Source organism: Ictidomys tridecemlineatus, chromosome 10, assembly GCF_052094955.1.
Source record: "Ictidomys tridecemlineatus isolate mIctTri1 chromosome 10, mIctTri1.hap1, whole genome shotgun sequence".
In the NCBI taxonomy this organism is placed as follows: domain Eukaryota; kingdom Metazoa; phylum Chordata; class Mammalia; order Rodentia; family Sciuridae; genus Ictidomys; species Ictidomys tridecemlineatus.
The window spans coordinates 50,272,366-50,291,248 of NC_135486.1; the positions used below are offsets into that span (position 1 = coordinate 50,272,366).

Sequence of the window (18,883 nt, forward strand, 5' to 3'; positions counted from 1 at the left end):
TTAAATGAACTGTAAAATCAGTAATTATGTATTTCAGTCTTTTCATCATAAAAACCACCAAGGTTGATTTTTAAATATGTTTTATCATAGGTGTCAGGTAAAAAGCTGTGGTAATATCATTTCTGAATGTTCTATTGGCTATTTTGTTGTTTCACATCCCTTATTGACAAATCAACCCAAGAACCTTGAAATTTAAATCTTGTATCATTTTCATACAGAATTTCAAAAATCACCAAGACCCTCAAAGTATTAAACACAATCAGTGATTAAAATTCACTGATTGTGTTCACATCTTCCTTAGCATGCCAAGTCCTCCTAATTTATTCCAGTGTCCTACTAACGTAGGTCTGATGTAATCCAATGTTATGTACTTGGATTCTCCTTTAGTCTATGTCTTGAAAGCAAGGGGAGAGACTGATAGAGTAGACCAAGGGGAGTAATGTTTTATCAAGCTCATTCATTACCTGACAATCCCTAATCTTGAATCCATGTTCCTGCTAGATCTTTGCTTGATGGTTTGAAATACTGGTTTCTGCAGTTTTACTCCCGTGATTCATCTAGGTCTTTGTTTTGTTTTATTTATGTATGTATTGTTTTATAAGACACAAAGTCTTACTATATTGCCCAAGCTGACCTCAAACACCTGGGCTCAAGTGATCTTCCTGCCTCAGCCTCCCTGGTAACTGCAGGCATGTGCCACCATGCTTGGATTTTGGGCTTTTTGTTTTTATTTGCAGCTACTTTATGCTAGAGAACCCTTAAGGATTCTGTTCTAATCAAAATTGAATTCCATCTTCCATTGACTGCAATAACAGATGGCACAGGCTGGAGCCCTGTGTGAAGAGTATTTTTGAGTCCTCAGGTACAGACTATATTGGTTCTCAACTGGATTCATGCTACCATTCTCTGGATGTTTATCACACAAAGTCAGATTGTTACACTAACCTCTTTCAGAGTTTTTTTTTTTGTGTGTGTGTGTGTTATTATGTTAGTCAGTTTTCCATAACTATGACAAAATATCTGTGATAAACAACTGAAAGGAGGAAAGATTTATTTTGGCTTGTGGTTTTAGACATTTCAGTCCATGGTCTGCTGACTCCATTGATTTTGGGCCTATGATGAAACAGAACATCATGACAGGGAGCACTTGGTGGATCAAAGTTGCTCACCTTCTGAAAATTAGGAAGCAAAAGAGAGAAGGGGCTGGAGTCTTGAAGTCTTCTTTAATGGTACACCCCCAGTGACCTGCCTTACTCCCACTAGGACCCATCTCCTAAAGGTTCCAGTATCTCTCAACAGTGCTAGGCTAGTGTGCTGTGGGAGGTGCCTTGAGTTTTCAGCCCACTCTGACTTTTTTTTTATTACAAGATCAATGTCAGGGGCCTCTATCCTTAATTAAAACCTGACTTATTTTCTTTCTGGAAAAAAATCAGAATTCATTTGCTCATCAAATAATTATTGCCCGGCTAGATATCAACTAGTGTTGGGGATACAAAGGTGAGCCGAAATAGATAGGGTCTCTGCCCTGATGGAGTTTTAGTCTAGTTGGGTGTAGACATTAATGAAGTGATCGCACTATATATGCAAAAGTACAGCAGGGATGTTCCAAAAAAGCCATGTGTGATGCATCTGGGAAAGCACAGAAGAGGCATATTCTGTTCCAAGGGGTCTTTTCCAGGGGAGTGATATGGTGCTGAGGTCCCAGGAGCTGAGGGATGTTAGCCGGGTGAAGAGCAACTGGAATTGAGTGTGGAGGTGGGAGAAACGGGCAGTGGCAGCATTCCATGTGCAATCTCTCTGGGCAAGAGGAGCAGAGAGAGCTACAGGAAACAAAAGGATGAAAAGATGATGAATTTGAAGGACAAAGACAGAATGGGAGGTACAGGGAGAGAGGAGCAGACCCTGAAGAGAAGAATGGAGAACTTTAGTTTACATTTGGTCAAATTCAAGATGTTTATGATATCCGTGGGGAGACAGAGCACCTAAGCAGTAAGATAGGCTCTTTTCATGCACAGTGGAACAAAATGTGGGAAATGAAAAATATTTGAGATCTCATATAATTCCAGAGACTCAGCCCCTTATCTTTCTAGCTGCAGGGATTTATTTCTGATCTTCCTGGCCAACACAGTGGCTACCAAACAACTACCTGTCTTTCTTGGTACTTCAGAACATCTTGTTCCTGAGGACTACCAATTATTCCTCCTCTCATATGTCTTTTGGTTTCTATCAACTACCATCTACCTGAAAAGGAAAGTCTGATCAAGTCCTTTCAGTCCGCTTGAGCCTCTGGGGAGTAATTTCAAGTCTGAGCACTTCATGTATTGCTGGATGTTTTGAGGTCACATGTTTAGCCACAGGCCATTCAGCTCTGATAGGGCACACATAAACATGGTGACTTACATGTTAGAAATTATTCAGAGTGATCATAGGTATGCTCTGCTTTATCTATTATGTGCTGCTGTAACAGAACACTTGAAGCTGGGTGCTTTATAAAGAAAAAAGGTTTAATTAGCTCACGTTTTGAAGGTAGAAAGTCTAAGATCAGTGACTCCATCTGTTTGGCTTCTGGTGAGGACCTTCTGTCATAACGTGGTGGACAGCATCATGGTGAGGGTGCATGCAAGAGGGAGAGATTAGTCGCATGGTGAGACAGGAAGCAAGAGGAATTCAGGGGCCAGGCTTGCTTTTTTTTAATAACAGCTCACTCTCATGTGAACTTAGGGCGGTCCTACAAGTACTACATTAATCCCTCTGGATGTAGCACCTCCAGTGATCCACCAATCTTCCATTAAGTCCCACTTCTTAAAGGTTCTATAAGCTTTCAGTACCTCCACACTAGGAACTAAACTTCCAGCATGTGAACCTTTGGGGGAAAACCATATCTAAACCATGGTAGTCCCATCTTTTAAAGAATGCACAGTGTATTTGTGGAAGCAGTATGACAGATGTTGCAGTATAGGTAGTTACAAGATATATTGGTGGAGGAAATACCACAAATCCTTGTTGAAAGCAGACATATTATATCATAAATACATTGTAATGAATACAGTACCTTAACTGACACTCATTTATTTAGCTGTATCTCAAATACCCCAAAACTCTAGGAATCCCCAAGGGAATTGTAAACAAATGTTCACATGAATGTTCTTAGCAGGATTCACAATGGTCAAAAGGTGGAAGCAACCCAAGGTCCATAATACTGCTAATAGATATAGGGTTTATCTCTGGCATCCAGAATGGGAATATTCTGGAATTAGTGGTGATGGTTGCACAATATAGCAAATGTACTAAAAACCACTTTAAAATGGTGAATTTTATGTTATGTGAATTCTCAATTTTTACAAGGCCTAGGAATTAATTAATTATGCTGTGATGTAATATGGCATTTTAAGTTAGAAAAAGTGGGTCAAATTTACAGTGAGAGTCATCTTTACCCTCCATGTGTAGAATCAGGAGAAGCCATATTTTCTAAGTTGTTGTGAAGGTTAAATGAGATAATGCGTAAGGCTTAGCAGTAAAGACATTAGAATAGAAGCTGGGCATGATGGCACAAGCCTATAATCCCAGCAGTTCAGGAGGCTGAGACAGGAGAATCGTGAGTTCAACGCCAGCCTCAGTAGGATGCTAAGCAACTCAGTGAGACCCTGTCTCTAAATAAAATGAAAAAAAAAAAAAAAGGACTAGGGATGTGCCTCAGTAGTCAAAAGCCTCAGAGTTCAATCCCTGGTACCGCCCCCCCCCACCCCTCCCCAGCAAAAAAAAAAAAAAAAAGACATTGAAATGATCTTTCTTGTAATAATTATGACATAGTTTAGAACCCTTTTGTAATTATTGATGCATCTATAAAGTAGCTTTTATGTATGTTGTTTTTGTTGAAGCCCACCAAGAAGTTCTTGGAATTGGGAAAAATCCTTAACTAGAGTTGGCAAAAAGGTGAAGGATTTTCCCAGGATCCATTCTGCAGTCATGCCTGATCCTGGGCAAAACTGAGAAGTTGTGGGAACATTTGTTTCTTTCCTACCTTTTTTTTTTTTTTTCCTGTTCTTGTAGTCTTTTGGGTTATTGTTTTAGCACCTCTTCCTTCTGCTTCTCTCAAGTGATTAATATTTTCCCAAATGAATTCACATTAATCATTCATAGGGTTTGAGTGGCCCCTTTAAACTATATTTGCATCTTACAGGAAGACTAGAAAAAACAGAGAGAGGAATCTTCAGGCCCTGTGAAAAAGCAGGGTGGGGAGAGAGTAAGTTACCCTGTAGTAGAGCACTTTCCTGGGCATCTCCAAGGTCACCGAGATTCAAGGCCTCCCTAGCTAGACTGTGGTCACTGCTGGTGCTGATTCCTTATGAGAAAACCAGGACAGTGACATACTCGCTCTCCCAGGCTTAGGCTATCTTGGAAGTCAGGGCACCTCCAGCAAAAGGAGCAGTGGTGGTGGTGGAAAGTGGTGATGGTGGTGTTGGTGGCAGGGAGTCATTAGCAACACTAATGAATCACCGATGGGTCTGGTTCTCTTCTCTGACTCAGCTCGAAACTTCTTTCAGTTAACAGGAAGCCAGTAACCAGTGAAGTCCAAAGCACATATGAAACTCTCTGGATTGGAAGCCACTGGGTGTGTCTTAAGCTACTATTTCTAAAATAAGAAGGGGAACCACTGGACAGATACTTCCCTGTCATTTTGGATGCAGAGAGACTAGGTTGATAGAGGGTGATTGTGAGCTGGGGCTCTTGTTTCTTAGGAAACTAAAAGACTGTACAGGAGTTTACAAAAACAGGAACCTGGCAAAGAAAGCTATTGGAATTATGTAAATGAAACAGGCAATTTGGAATGCAGGTGGGAGTCCGCCTGTGGGAAAGACTAGGGAATGACTCAGAATGGGAATAGCTATAGTACAGAGAAGATGTTGGGTGGTGTGTGTGTGTGTGTGTGTGTGTGTGTGTGTGTGTGTGAGAAATCTTTGCTGCCCTGGCATTATCAACCCAAGGGAATGCTGAAACAGTATGCTGCAAGGGCAGAAGGAAGGCAGTGAGAGAAAACAAGATGCTTACATTGTTCTGGCGTGGGGCTGGGGGATTTTATATCTTCTGGCAGATCTAAGGGATGGAGTGTGTGAGCTCTAGAGGTCCCTGACTGTTCACAGGTTTTAAAAGGCTATTGCCACTGGCAGCTGCTGAGAGGCTGGGAACTCACACAATGACTGGCACCCCACCAGGAAAAGGTACTGGGACACCATGATTTAACCAACCTTCACAAACTTTTAGAAGTGGAGACACTTTTTATAGCTTGTGGTTTTGTAGTGTATTCTCCCATCCTTTAAAAGTGTTGTTAAAATAACATACATTAAAATTGTCTTTGTCCTAAAATTTAAAATGAGTCAGGTGCTATGGTGAACACCTCTAATCCCAGCTACTCAGGAAGCTGAGGCAAGAAGATCACAAGTTTGAAGTCAACTTAGTGAGACCCTGACTCAAAATAAAAAAATAAAAAAGGCTGGGGAATGTAGCTCAGTGTGGGGATAGCCCTGAGTTCAATCTCTGGTATGGCAAAAAATAAAAAAATTTAAAAAATTAAAAATTCCTATCCTTTGATATGTCTAAGACATTTGGTAGCCTTCTCAGGTTCTGCAGTATTAGGATTTGGACTCTGCTGTGTACTGTAAACTCTTAGGGGCAAAGGGAAGGCCTTGGTACTGATAAGTAGTTGCCAAAGGAGTAGCTCTGCCTGCTTACTCCAGGCTATGTTGACATCTGGGGTTATTTGATAAAATGACCTTTCCCCAGACACATTGCTAATCAAAAAAAAAAAAAAAAAAAAAAAAAGAATCCTCTTCCCTCCAGTCTATCATTCATTCTGCTTTCAGAGTTAATTTTCTAAAACATGTTCAAACATGCTATCCCTTTCTCAACAATTTCCAGTGGGACTTCCCACTGTTTACATAAAGTCCAGTGCCTTAGCATGGGGCAAAGAGAACCTTTCATGATTTAACCCTCTAATCCCTTGCCAGTTTCAACATCTTTTATATCTCTCCACACCTCCCGCTATACCTGATTTTGGGTCATTTTATAAATATGAAGAAATTGGAAAGCAGAGTTCTAATTGGCTTATATAATTTAGGGATTTGTTTATTCCTAGATTAAAGAAAGTTCAGGGCTAGAGTTGTGGCTCAGTGATAAGAGTGCTTGCCTAGCATGCATGAGGCACTGAGTTCGATTCCTGGCACCACATAAAAGTAAACAAATAAAATAAAGGTATTGTGTCCATCTACAACTAAAAAAAAAAAAAAAAAAAAAAAAGTCTAGTGTCAGCTGAACAATTTCCCGAAGGACCCATTTTTTTTTTTCTGATTCACATAGTCCCCAAATGGTTGCAATGTAGGTCTTGGGCTTTGCACTACTTATTTGTGCCTCTAAAGAAAAAATGACTTTCCCTAGCATTCCTTACTGATCTTCAGTGTGATTAAATGTATGTGTGTCTACCCCTGCATCAACAATCCCCAAGGTTGTTATGAAAGGAGGTGCTGATTGGTGGCCTGCTACAAGCTTTCCCTTTACCTTAGGTTTTACCAGAACTGAATAGACACCCAAATGGACACTGGGGTTGACAGCAAAGAGGAAGGAGGGTTGGGACCTGGGAAAGCATCTACTATTTGTTCACTCCATGCTCTGCAACTTCACATTTCCTCCTTCTACTTCTGGGGATGTATCACCTGCTTCTGCTGATCACAATCCTACACAGGCTTCAAAGCTTAGTTCCAGGGCTACTTTTACTGCTAATGCCTCTTCTGTTCTTCTGGTAGTATTAATCCTCCTTCCATCTCTCTACTCCCTAAAGCACACCAAGATTCTTTCTCATGTGCTGCTAAACATTATAATTCTGCTAAACATTGTCTCTGGTTGTTTATATGTTTACCTCTCCTCCATTGAACAGAAAAACTCTTTGAGGTAGGGGAATTCATACTTTGTTTATTGTAGGGCCTTGAGAGTATTGCATAAATGCTCATGAGTAATCATTATTGAGAGCTTACTGTGTGAAAGGCACTTTGTTAAAAATTTCTCTCAAGGGCTAGGAATGTGGCTCAGTGGTGGAACACTTGCCTAGCATGTGATACCTTCAGTTTCATCCCCAGCACTGAAAAAAACAAAAAACAAAACACCAGTTCCTACATAATATTATTTTATCTCTTTTAATCGTGGCAAGAGCACTATAAGGTAGACATTATCATTACATCCAATTTTCAGATGAGGGAACCTGGAGTTTGGAGTGATGTGATTTGCCCAAAGTCACATAGATAGCAGATGTAGCATGGAGGCTTGAACCTAGGTTTTTTTTTTTTTTTTTTTAACTCCAAAGTTCATATTCTTAAATATTATAATGTTTAATCCAGAGACTTTTCTGTGATCACATACTCTCCTGGGAATTGAGTCCCTGTTTGAGATGATTCTCTACACAGGAGATTGGAGGAAGTGTGGGGACTTTGGGCCTTCCTTGTTCAGGATGGTTTGCAGTAAAAGGCTTCCCTTAGGATAGCAATTGCAGAATCCTGGAGAGCTGCCAAGAATGGTGCCCAGGGATTGAGGGCTTTGGTTTCTTGGAGTCCTCAGAAAATGAGGGAATCAAAAAAATGAAAACAAGTATACATCTGCTAGGATAAAATAAGTGGTGTAAGACAGCGGGCAGAAATTACCCCTGAGAATGTAGCTGGTTGTGGAGAGTGTCCTTATAGAATCTGCAGGTGGACCACATGGAGGAAAGAGAAGAGGGCAGCTTGCAGAGCAGGAAGCCTGAGTCTCCGGAGAGGCACAGCTGTGAAGCAGCGTTTGAGAGCCTCTTATATGGAGGCTAGCCCATTTCTTCATAGCTGAACCTCACTTTGGTTGCTCCGAGGCCTCTCCTGGCTTAGGGGAACAGAAGGAAAAGCTTTCCTGCTGGTCTCCTTAACCTTGCCCTGGCCTAACTTGCCCATCTTGAGGGAGGTGGGTTGACATTCCAATGGAAAGAGTTAGTGGTGGGGCTGGGCTAGAGTGAGGCAGGTGTATGGAGCCCACAAATACTGAGCCATCCCTGCTTACTTTCCCTACTAAACTCTACATAAACAATTCCTTGGAAAAGACTGTCCCCCTTTTCACAGTCTTTACCACTGGGTTTTTCAGAAGCCAATTGAAACACTAGCAAACATAAAGGAAAGCTTTTTATCCTTTCTCTAACCACTGAAAGGAAGTGGTTCATTTAAAACATACCAATGGCAGGAACAGAGCCAGGGAGACATAAAAGTGGAAGGAAGGGTAAGATATATGATGAAAATATGTGGTTTTTCAGGGGGGTGGAATACAGGCTCAGGTGCTGGAATAGGGTCCACGGCTGGGGGAGGGAGGAGAGAAGGCACAGCTGGGTGCCAGCCTCACAGTCAGGGGAAGGCAAACAGCTCTGCCTGGGAGAGAAGGGGGCGGGGAACCTGGGAGACTCTGCAAGGATGAGGTCACCACCCTTTTGGGAGGAGGATAGGAAAAGACGTTTCCTTCATTCCGTATTAAAATCCAATACACTACCTAGAACACAATGTACTAATTTTGGGTCATTAAAATCCATATTTGTTAAGCAGACTGTAAGGCATGGGTTTCACACTTGCTTGAAATCTAGGACCTGGAGCATCTTCAGCCTCTTTCTCCCGTGTTGATCTTTTGGCCCTCGATTCCTCTGCCTTTCCCTTCTGTTTCTTTCATCATTCCCTTTGTGTCTTGTCAGCGTCCTCCTTTTCATTTCCTTCCTCCTTCTATTTTAACCCCAATGTGGCCAGGACTCTGCAGCCTGTCTCAGGCCCCACCCCCCACACCCAGGCAGCCCTGCGTGCCCTGCAAGGCAAGGCTATTGCTGCTGCCCGCGGCCCCGGGCTCTCCCAGAGTCGAGGTGACGCCCTCAGGAAGCCCGCGTCACAAGGGAGGTTGCCCAGCACACAACCCTGCGCAGGGGCGGGTCCCCCTCTAATCTTATCCTCACACAACCCTGGCGACCGCACTGGGCCGCCTAGTGTTTAGTAAGGGGAGTTGGCTTGCGGTCCTCCCCCAGGAGAGGCAGGCAGGCGACTCTCCCTATTGAAAACACAGCTGCAGCGAGGGAGATAGACAGGAAGCCCGACCCAGCCCTCTGGCAGGGCGGCTGCGGGCGTGCCAGCCACCGAGCAGCCACAGGACTCGCCCAGCAGGCTGGGCTGCAGCAACCTTTAGGCGCTGAGTCCGAGACCCCCTCAGTCTGGGAAGACACCCAGCGGGTGGGGTGGGGGGGGGACGAGGTGTCACAAAGCCTGGTTGAGTGGGGGTGGGGGAGGACACCAAAGTTCCCTTGTTCTCTTTGAGACTCCATTCTTCGTTTGAAAAATGGAATAATACTTGCCCTGCTTACTTACATAGGTTGTTTTGAGGATTGTATGGTTAAGATAGATACCCTCCCAATTTAGTTCTGGGCTCATATCCTACTGTTGCCACATGTTAGCTGACCTTGGCCTCTGTTTTCTCATCTGGGCGGGACAGTAATAGAACCTTCCTCATTGGGCCCTGTTGAGGCTGCAGTGAACTCTCTGCAGCGCCCCCTTTATTATAAATTGCTCAATAAATGTTACCTGTCGTCATCATCAAATGGGACAATTTTGTGCAAGCATTTTGTAAACTATGGTGTTTGTGATTTTTTTTTCAAACATATAACGTCACTTGAATGCAGAGTTGTTGAAATTCTGGGCTTCAAGCAACAGTTTGTAAGAGGATTTTCCCCCAGTTTCCTCTCCCCACTGAGAGAAAGTGCCCCTTTCTTCTGCTGTCCTTTGCAAGCTGCAACAGGAGGCTGCTCTTGTGATTTACTCACTGTTTCCTCTCCCTTCCCCTTTGCCGGTACAAATAGCATTTTTTCTTTAGAGCTCAGTTCTCCAGGAAGTACAGGCTGTGTCACTAGTCAAACCCCACCTTAACCTTTCTCTGAGTTCTCCTATGACAGTTGCAACTAGGCCTCAAATGCCAATGGATGCATTCAGACTATTTGAGTCTAAAGCTCAAATATGGGCTCTCTGACATTAGGTAAGTAACTTAACCTCAGTTTGTTCTTAAAATGGGAAATAATTACCTCTCTGGGTTGCTAGGAGGATCTGGTGAGACCCTGTTTAGAAAGAGGGTCAACATGATGCTAGGCACATTGTAAGTGCACCTTGAAGATTCAGTATGGTCTTTGTGCCACCAAGTGTTTAATATGAACATTGGTCTCTGTCTTGAGTGTAAACTCTTTAGAGATGGGTTATGCAGCTAGGTGCCTGAAATCCTAGCAACTCTGGAGGTTGAGGCAGGAGGACCACAAGTTTGAGACCAGTCTTAGCAACTTAGGAGACCCTGTCTCAAAATAGGGTTGTAGCTCAAGAGTAGAGCACTCCTGGGTTCAATCCTTAGCATGTCTTCTCTTACCACATCATGAATTGTGGTGTAGAGGTATTGAATACTCAGTAAATATCTTGAGTACACCCATCTCTCCATTTTTGTTGTCTGAAAATTTGCAGGCTCTTTCTTCACAGTGATGGCATATTGCGTCCCTGTATTTTCATAGGGAAGGGAACTAATATTTATAGATTATTTGCTGTACATGGTGCTGGTCACTTTTATATGTTATCTCATTTAACATTCACAAGAAAATTAAATCCCTGTGGCAGGTATCATTATCCTCATTTTATCAATGAGAAAACAGACTTAAAGATATTAACTTGACCAGGATTACCCAGCTGCCAGAGTTGGGATTCTAACTCATCTTGATTTGACTCTAAGATTTTATTATCTTATTTACATTGTTTGAGCCTTTCAGTTACACTGTCTTTGCAGAACAGATTCTGAACTTCAACTTTATTTACTATTTATACTGAAACTATATAAATCCTTGGTAAATATAAAATTGATAAATGGCAATTGATGACAAAAAAAATCTAGAGGTGCAAAGTACTTTGAACATGCCAAAGCTTTAACTCAAAGTAGTTCTTTGATCCCTATGATCTACTGCACTCAAAGTTGGTTATTTCTCTTGAAAGGATTGGTTTAAAGGCTTAATCTCATTTGCCACTTTGAAAGTACACTCCTTCCCTCTCCCCCAGTTGGAAAATTTGAGCCTAAGCTCTATAGGCAGTTTCTTTATTTTAAGGAATCTCTACTTCAAGAATTTTGAACTATAATGATCTTTTGGAAATGAATCTTTTGGGACTAATGAATTTCTTGAGAATGAAATTTCTTTGTAATAAAGGCAGCTGATGTTAAAAGAAGCCAAAAAATTTGCTGTGTGAAGTGGTGTTGGTGTGAGTCACCAGATAGGGACCACATTCCCACTCGTCACACGCTATGTGCTCACTAGTCACTCCTCTTTGTCCAAGAACAGTGGAATGTAAAAGACTTCAGGCAAAGTGATGAAGCTAGCACATTCTGTCTTTACTGTCTTCCCTCCTTCCCCCATCAGTCCTGGCCTCTACTCTGTCAGGCACCAGAGCTCTGTTCTGTAACACTCTCCTCTTGGCCCCAGTAACAGAGGACCTGCTGACAGCTGTCTACTGTGCTGCTCAGCGGACCAGGGTACAGTCCACATTTTACCCTGTGGAGCCTTTGCAAGTCGGGGGGACAAATGAGATGAGGATCGCATTGTCCCTAGTTAAACCTGATTTAGCCCTTTTTGGGTAACTGAGATTAGAAGGGGAGTAAGCAAGCCCATGTCTAGCAGCTATATTTGGGAAGTGAAATTTGCTATTTTTACATTAGATCCTTTTCTAAAGTGGAATTTTACAGGAATTAAGCATCAGACTATGCCCAGCATTGAACTAGGAAAAAATGAGAAGTACTCTTACTCATAAAAGAAGGAAAACACCAGTTCTTAGAAACATATCAAGCAAATATCCTTTCAGATAGAACAAACCAAATAAAGAATTGTTGTAGGACCCAGAAAACAGGTATGTGTAAAACCAGGTGTTGCTGAAAAGATGCATTTGGAGCCAGATAGATCAGGTTCAAATCTTGACTGTCACTTATTAGCAATGTGATCCTGGGCAGAACAACTGTCCGCATTGTGCCTCAATCTTCTATGGAGGACGATATTAGTTCCTATCTTGTTTGTTATGAGCATTACATTAAATGAGTTAATATTTTTAGGGTGTCTAAAATAGTGCATAGACTATAATAAGTTTTATTTAAGTGTTTGTCAAATACTTATATGATCTTTCTGATATATACTGTAGCCTGAGTTGTCAACTCTGGTCCATGGTTTAACTAAAAGATATTTTGAGTATAATGTAGTCTGAACTCCCAAACTCATCCTGTCCCTGCTCTGTTAACAGGGTATCAGCAAAGGTTCCTGGTGTTTTTTTCCATGGTTGAATTCTTATAGAAATGCCCTAGGCTTACCATTGTGAAAAACTAGTTTATGTTTATATCTCAAGAGTTGAGATTCTCATTAATCTGGTCATATATATGTTCACATTTAGAGGCAATTACTCTCCATGCACTGTGGAATCTGAAGATGAAGAAGACAGGTCTCTATTTAGGAATGCTGTTTATAGTTCATAAACACATTTGATGCCTGCCTGTGAGGGGTTAAGCCTTTTTGTATATCCTGGACAATTCCTCATGGCTTTCTTCTCCAAAAGCAAACTTCATTTTCCTGAATATCAGGAGAAGGCCATATGCCATACCCAAGCAATGAAAGAAAGGCATTTCCATTTAGGGACCTATTTTCTGGTATATGTAAGCTTTGTGAGAATCTGGGTCTGTAATGTGTTTGGCCATGGAGAAATTTATATAATAGAAGCTAAATAGTTTGAGATAAAACATATCCCTTTTCTCTTTCCCCTTAAACACAAACCTTCCTTTCTCTCCAGTTTTCCAGATACATTTTTTTTTTTTTTTGGACAGCAGTCATTAAAGCCACATGTGGGCCTCTTCAAATTCACAATATGGCAGAGGCTCAATCTTGGGAGACTTGTAAATACTCCTGGCATTTGTGAGAGTAGGCTTTTCCAGCAAAGACAGAAACATTTGAACTAGCAAAGTTGGATTTTATATTGTATTTGTATCTGTCTTGATTGGAATTCCTGAGATATATTTTTAACTTAATGGTCAGAGGCTTAGCTATAGTCTATGGAATGGGGCCATCCACTATTAGTTATGCTCTGTGTAGGAATTCTCATGATAAAACATCTATAGTTTTCTGCTGATCTTGTTTCTAGTTCTTTTCTGCTTTAATCCAGTCTCTTTTTAAAAATATGTATTTTTTAGATGGACACAATATCTTTATTTATTTTTATGTGATGCTGAGGATCGAATCCAGTGCCTCACATGTGCTAGGCAAGTGCTCTACCACAGAGCTAAAACCCCAGCCCTATTCATTATTTAATCTTGGCCAGTTTAGTTTTCCTAAGCATACCTCTCAGATTACCCTCCTTCCTATAAAACTTTGGTGACTCCCTGTTACTTATCCTTAATTCAACATCTTCCAAAATATGGTTTAAATTCTCCCATTAATCATATATGCTTAGTTATAATTATATATGTATTTATATTCCTGAATTCTAGCCAATGAGACCTTATTTATTAAACACCTGTTATATGTGAGGTACAGTGTTAGATCCTGGGGGGTTGGAAGATGATATAGTAATGTACAGCTAGTAATGGAACTAGTCATTTGAGCAAAGTTGGAGGCAAGATGTGTTAGATACTCAAAGACGAAAAATAGTCCATACTGTCTACTCCTGGGCAAACCTTATAGTAAATGAAAGCCCCAGTGTCTATTTATGGGCTATTTTTCCCTGTTTCCTGTCTGTTTCAGCTCCACATTTCCTTCCACTTCACATATGGTCAGTCCTCATCAGGAACACTCAACTCCACTCAACACTGCCCCCCACCGCCACTCAGCCTTCCCTTCCCCAGTTCAGTCTCTTGCCACTTTTCCCTCTGGTGCTGGTTTTTCTCTCCCAAGTAATCCTGACCCCAAATAGCTGCCAGTGTGGTCTTTTCATAATCCCCAGTCTGATCAAGATCCTTCCCAGGGGAGATCCATGGATGAATCCTCAAATCCTCTTGCCACAAGATGGATCCAGACTGGTAAGTGTGCAGTGCCTGGTCTGTCACATTGAGACTTGTGCTCAGGCTCTGGTCCTTCCTGTGCTGCCCTCCCCTGAAAGTCTCAGAGTGCTTGAGGCATGACAGAGCCTCAGCCTGGTCTGCTGGGGACAGTGATGGGCCTAACAGCAGTCCTGAAAAGTGCTTCCACCCTCAGCTTCCATAAGCTGTGTTGGTGTCTTCCAATGGCAACCCCAGGGAAGTCCTGGCCACCCCACCTGGGAAAGGGACCTGAGAAGGAGGTGGCATCTCTCCTGTCTGCCACAGGAACCATTGAGGAAGTCACTTCTGCCGCTTTAGTCCTTGATTCTGGGCTTTAGTCCTTGCTTTTCTAGTTCCATTCACACGGTTCCTTGTGGTTTAGAACTCTCTTGGTGTTGCTACTTGCCCATGCTTCTCATCCTGCCTTGTAAACCTGAAAACAGAACTCTAGACACCGCTCTTGACTGACTCTGGATGCCCTGCTAGTAACTGCCCTCATGCCATGGTTTCAGTATGGTTTGTTCCTTATGAAACTCAAGTTGAAATTTAATTTCTATTATGAGATATTAAGAGATGGGACTAGGTAGAACCTTTCAGAGATGCTTTACCCTCATGAATGGATTGAACTGCTCATGCAGATTAATGAGTTGATGGGTTATCTCCAGAGGGTCTACCATAAAAACCAGTTTTGTTAGGTCTCTTGAGTGCTCCCTGTGACTTTCTCTGTGATGCCCTGTGCTGCCTTTGGACTCTGCCAGCAAGCCACCAGATGCAGCTCTTCCACTTTGGACTAGAACCATGTGCCAAAATAAACCTCTTTTCTTTATAACTTACCAAGTCTATCTTATTGTATTATTAGTAGTAGAAAATGGACTAAGGCAGAGTGAGGGAGGAGAGACTGGAGGGGAAGCAACTGAGAGCCAAGAAGCTTGGATTTCATTCTTGTCAGTGGCATGACACAGGGTTTCAGTGGTCAGATTTGTGTTTTAGAATGACAATTGTCAATAGTCAGGAGTCATGAAAGCTAATTGAAAGACTAAGAACCAAAACTTATTAATGTTGCGGCCAGTCCTTGACATTGATGCCATGGAGATCAGGTTGGCAGTAAGAGAATTAGAAGAGGAACTGGGTCCTACGATCTCATAATCAGAGTTTACTGACACTCCCAAAGAGGATTCTGGAACAAGTGGTCTCTGTCTTCGTGGACTCGGCCTCCCCTGAAGTGGAGGCCTCATACTCACAGGGTGTCCTGTTCCTTCCTGGCCTTGTCTGCTGAGAGAAGGGAAAGGAGGAAAAGGAAAGGATGGTTGTTTCACTGTACCTTAGGCCCAGCACTTTAAAAAGTTTGGTTGGATATGTACAATAAAAAGCCAGAGGATGTGGTTTGGGTTGTCCCTGAAAAATATGCCTGTTTATGTATGGAAGGATATTTTCAGATGAAGTTTAATGTGAGGAAAGAGAGGCTGTCCTCTCTATGAGGGCTGCTCCTTAAAATCCTGGAACATTGCAGAGCATGGGAAAATGCACGTGAATTGTGCATGGTGAAGGTTTCCTCTGTATCAAGACGTGTCATAGTCTGTCACAGTGTGGTTAGGCCAGAGGCTGCTTGTCAGGTTTCTAAAGCTCCAGTCCCAATTCAGTCTAAAACTTGTGGTGTGATGTGTTTCACAAGACACTTCATTTTCCCCAGACTCTACTTATGACAATTTATAAAATACTCCTCTATCTTTTCGGAGGTGACAGGAGGTGCAATTAATTTGTGCTCTTGAAGTGCTCAGAAGTCCCCAGATGAAAGCCCCTATGTAAATAGCTGCATATTCTGATGGCTTGAACCTGTGTTCAGAGTCAGATTCCTATGTAATCACCAAGTGGGTAGATTGTTTTTCATGATTTCATATTTGGATCCTTGGAAGATACTCATTTCCTTCTTTAAAATATGATCTAGGAAAAAATTTTTAAAATATCTAGCGATCCAGAGAATAAAATAATGAAGATCCATGTACCCATCAATTTAAATGAACAATATTATATTTCCCACAAATAATGGTTTTTATTAGCCTTAATTTGTGTCTGTATGTGTGTGGAGGGGGTAGGGATCAAACCCAGGGCCTTATACATGCTAGGCAAGCACTCTGAGCACTCTACCACTGAGCTACACCCCTAACCCTTAAAATATTTTTATCTACAACATACCAGCAATAGAAGGTGTATGTGGGCTTTTAAACCTTGTTAGTTTTGTTTTTCAATAATTGTTTTTTTTAAATATCTTTATTTATTGCATTTATTTTTATGTGGTGTTGAGGATGGAACAAAGTGCCTCACATGTGCAAGGCAAGAACGCTGCTACTGCTGAGCTATAACTCAACCCCAAACCTTGTTAGTTAAAAAAAAATAAAATTTATAGTTGCAAATGGACTGTATGCCTGTAAATTTGTTTAGTTTTTTATGCGGTGCTAAGGATCAAACCCAGTGCCTCATACATGCTAGGCAAGCGCTCTGCCACTGAGTTATGGCCCCAGTCTAAACTTTGATAGTTTTTAAAAGGAAAGAGACAAAACATTTGTTTATCCCCCATTCCATCCTACTTTTCAACCTCCAGACCCATTTTCCTTCCTCTATCAACTGAGGTGACCACTGCCATAGGCATATATATGTCCTTCCTGTCCAGTTGTATGCCTCAATGTGTCCCCCATCCCCCACCATGTATAATAAAAGCAAGCCATGGAATGATGTGAGTAAACACAGTATGGAGTTCAGAGCCAAGCTGACCAGTTTTGGAGACCTACCTCTCCCACTTTTGGCCTCTTTGAACATCTGTCTCCCCATCTGTAATATAACAGTTTTTAGCTGACAACACTGTTGTTTACCAGTAAAGTGGGTGGGCTCAATAATGGGAATGGATATTATTGACTATTTATATTTTATCTCTTTTTTACTATATGGAAAGCCCCAGAGAGCAGGGATCCTGCCCCTAGCCTATATACTTTTGTGTCATTCGCCATGCCTCCTAGTTCTGTTTAGTGGTTTGCTGCTTATTTCTTAAGGAATGCTTAAAATGACTTAACCCTACTTTCTAGCCTCAGTTTGGATGCACATGGTGCCTGTAGAAAAGCTAATTCTGTTCTCAGTGAACCCAGAGAACATAGGAGGTGGTCTAGCTAAGGAGAGTGCCAGTGATCTGCTGTCTTTTCAAGTTGCTGGAACCACTCCATAAGATTTGCTTTCTTGATAATCATGGATTATACACTATTGATGTTGTAGGTATGTTTTTGCAAGATGCGTTCTCACCCAACTGTTATAAAGCTCAATTGCAGTGGCCTTTCCTGGACCTCCAGGGTTGGGTTGTCTGTCTCTGGCAGGGAAGGGACAGCAGGGGGCACCAAATCTTCATGGTTTTGCCAGGAGTAGGCGCCTGGGTGAACTGCTGGGCCTGAGGCTCGGCTCAACACCTCTCTTTCCTGGCATTTGGACTTTTCTTTCTATAGTAGTTCTAAATCCCCACAGTGGCACAGCAGAGAGCATTCTTTACGAAAACAGTAAACAACACTTGTGTCTCCTAATCTTTGCCTGCAGAAACCTTCACAAAAAGTTATCTTGTTTACCTTTGTACATATGTTCATCTTTAACCAGGGGCCAGAGACCAAGATAGGCCAAATGAAACTGAACTGAAACATATTTGTCTAAGACACATTATTTGCTGTAAGTAGTTTATTTGCATATGAGTGAATAATAACGATGGAATTTCAGACCTGGGCATTAGATAAAGATCATCTAGTCCAGGGTTTCCTAAACCAAGGTCATTTACATTCTCCCTTCCCAGGTATTAGCATATAAGTCTACTCTCCAGCTATATTATATTTGCTTAGTATTTTAACATCCACTCTTGTAAAACTTATATAAATTGATTTAAAAAAGACCACTACAAAAATGGACAATTAGTATTTCTGAATACATATTAAAATGAATAATTATATTAAATCAAAGTTCTCCCCTAGGTACTACTTCCTATCATTCCTTTATTTTGCACATGTGGGACCCATGCCAGATAATTGATGTGAATTCAGTTCTTTCAAGTCTTGGGGAGTTGCAGAGCTGAAATTTAGCAGGGGTGTATATTCCTCTTTGACACATGACCTGAGCTGGGATAAATAGTTTGGATAAGCCAATAGGCCTTTGGGATATTTCTTTGACAAAGTTGTGAAGTTATCAATACATAGACTTCCTCTTCTCCCACCTTTTTTTTCAGTGTTTGCAGTAACTTTTATTTTTGGACAGGTAAGAATCGTCTATCTTTACAGAGTACATTGTGATGTGTCAGTATATTTGTACCTTGTGCATTGATGAACTCAGGATATCTACTTTACCCAGCATCTCAAGCACTTCTTTTTGATAACACTCAAAAGCCTCTCTTGTAGCTATTTTGAATTAAACAATACAATATTGTTAATTATTATAAATATTGTTCTATATAATAGAATACCAGAAAGTATTCATCCTATCTGGCTGAAACTTTTTATCCATTAATCAACATTTCTCCATCACCCTGTCCCTGCCCTTCCCTCCCCAGGCTCTGATAATCACTTCTGTTCTCTACTTCTATGAGCTCAGCCTTTTTAGCCTTTCCACATATAAGTGAAATCATTCAGTGTTTATTTTTCTAGGCCTGGCTTATTTTACTTAACATTATATTTCTAGGTCCATCCGTGTTGCCATAAATGACAGAATTTCATCCTTTTAGTGGCTGAATAGTATTCCATTGTGGTATGTGTTCCATTTGAATACT

At 41.5% G+C, this 18,883-nt stretch overlaps 1 long non-coding RNA gene across 4 annotated transcripts in view; it reads left to right on the plus strand.

Moving 5' to 3' along the window:
- The window catches only part of LOC106144923 (uncharacterized), a 128,605-nt gene that overhangs the window by 29,393 nt on the left and 80,329 nt on the right, over positions 1–18,883 (plus strand). The window lies entirely within an intron of this gene.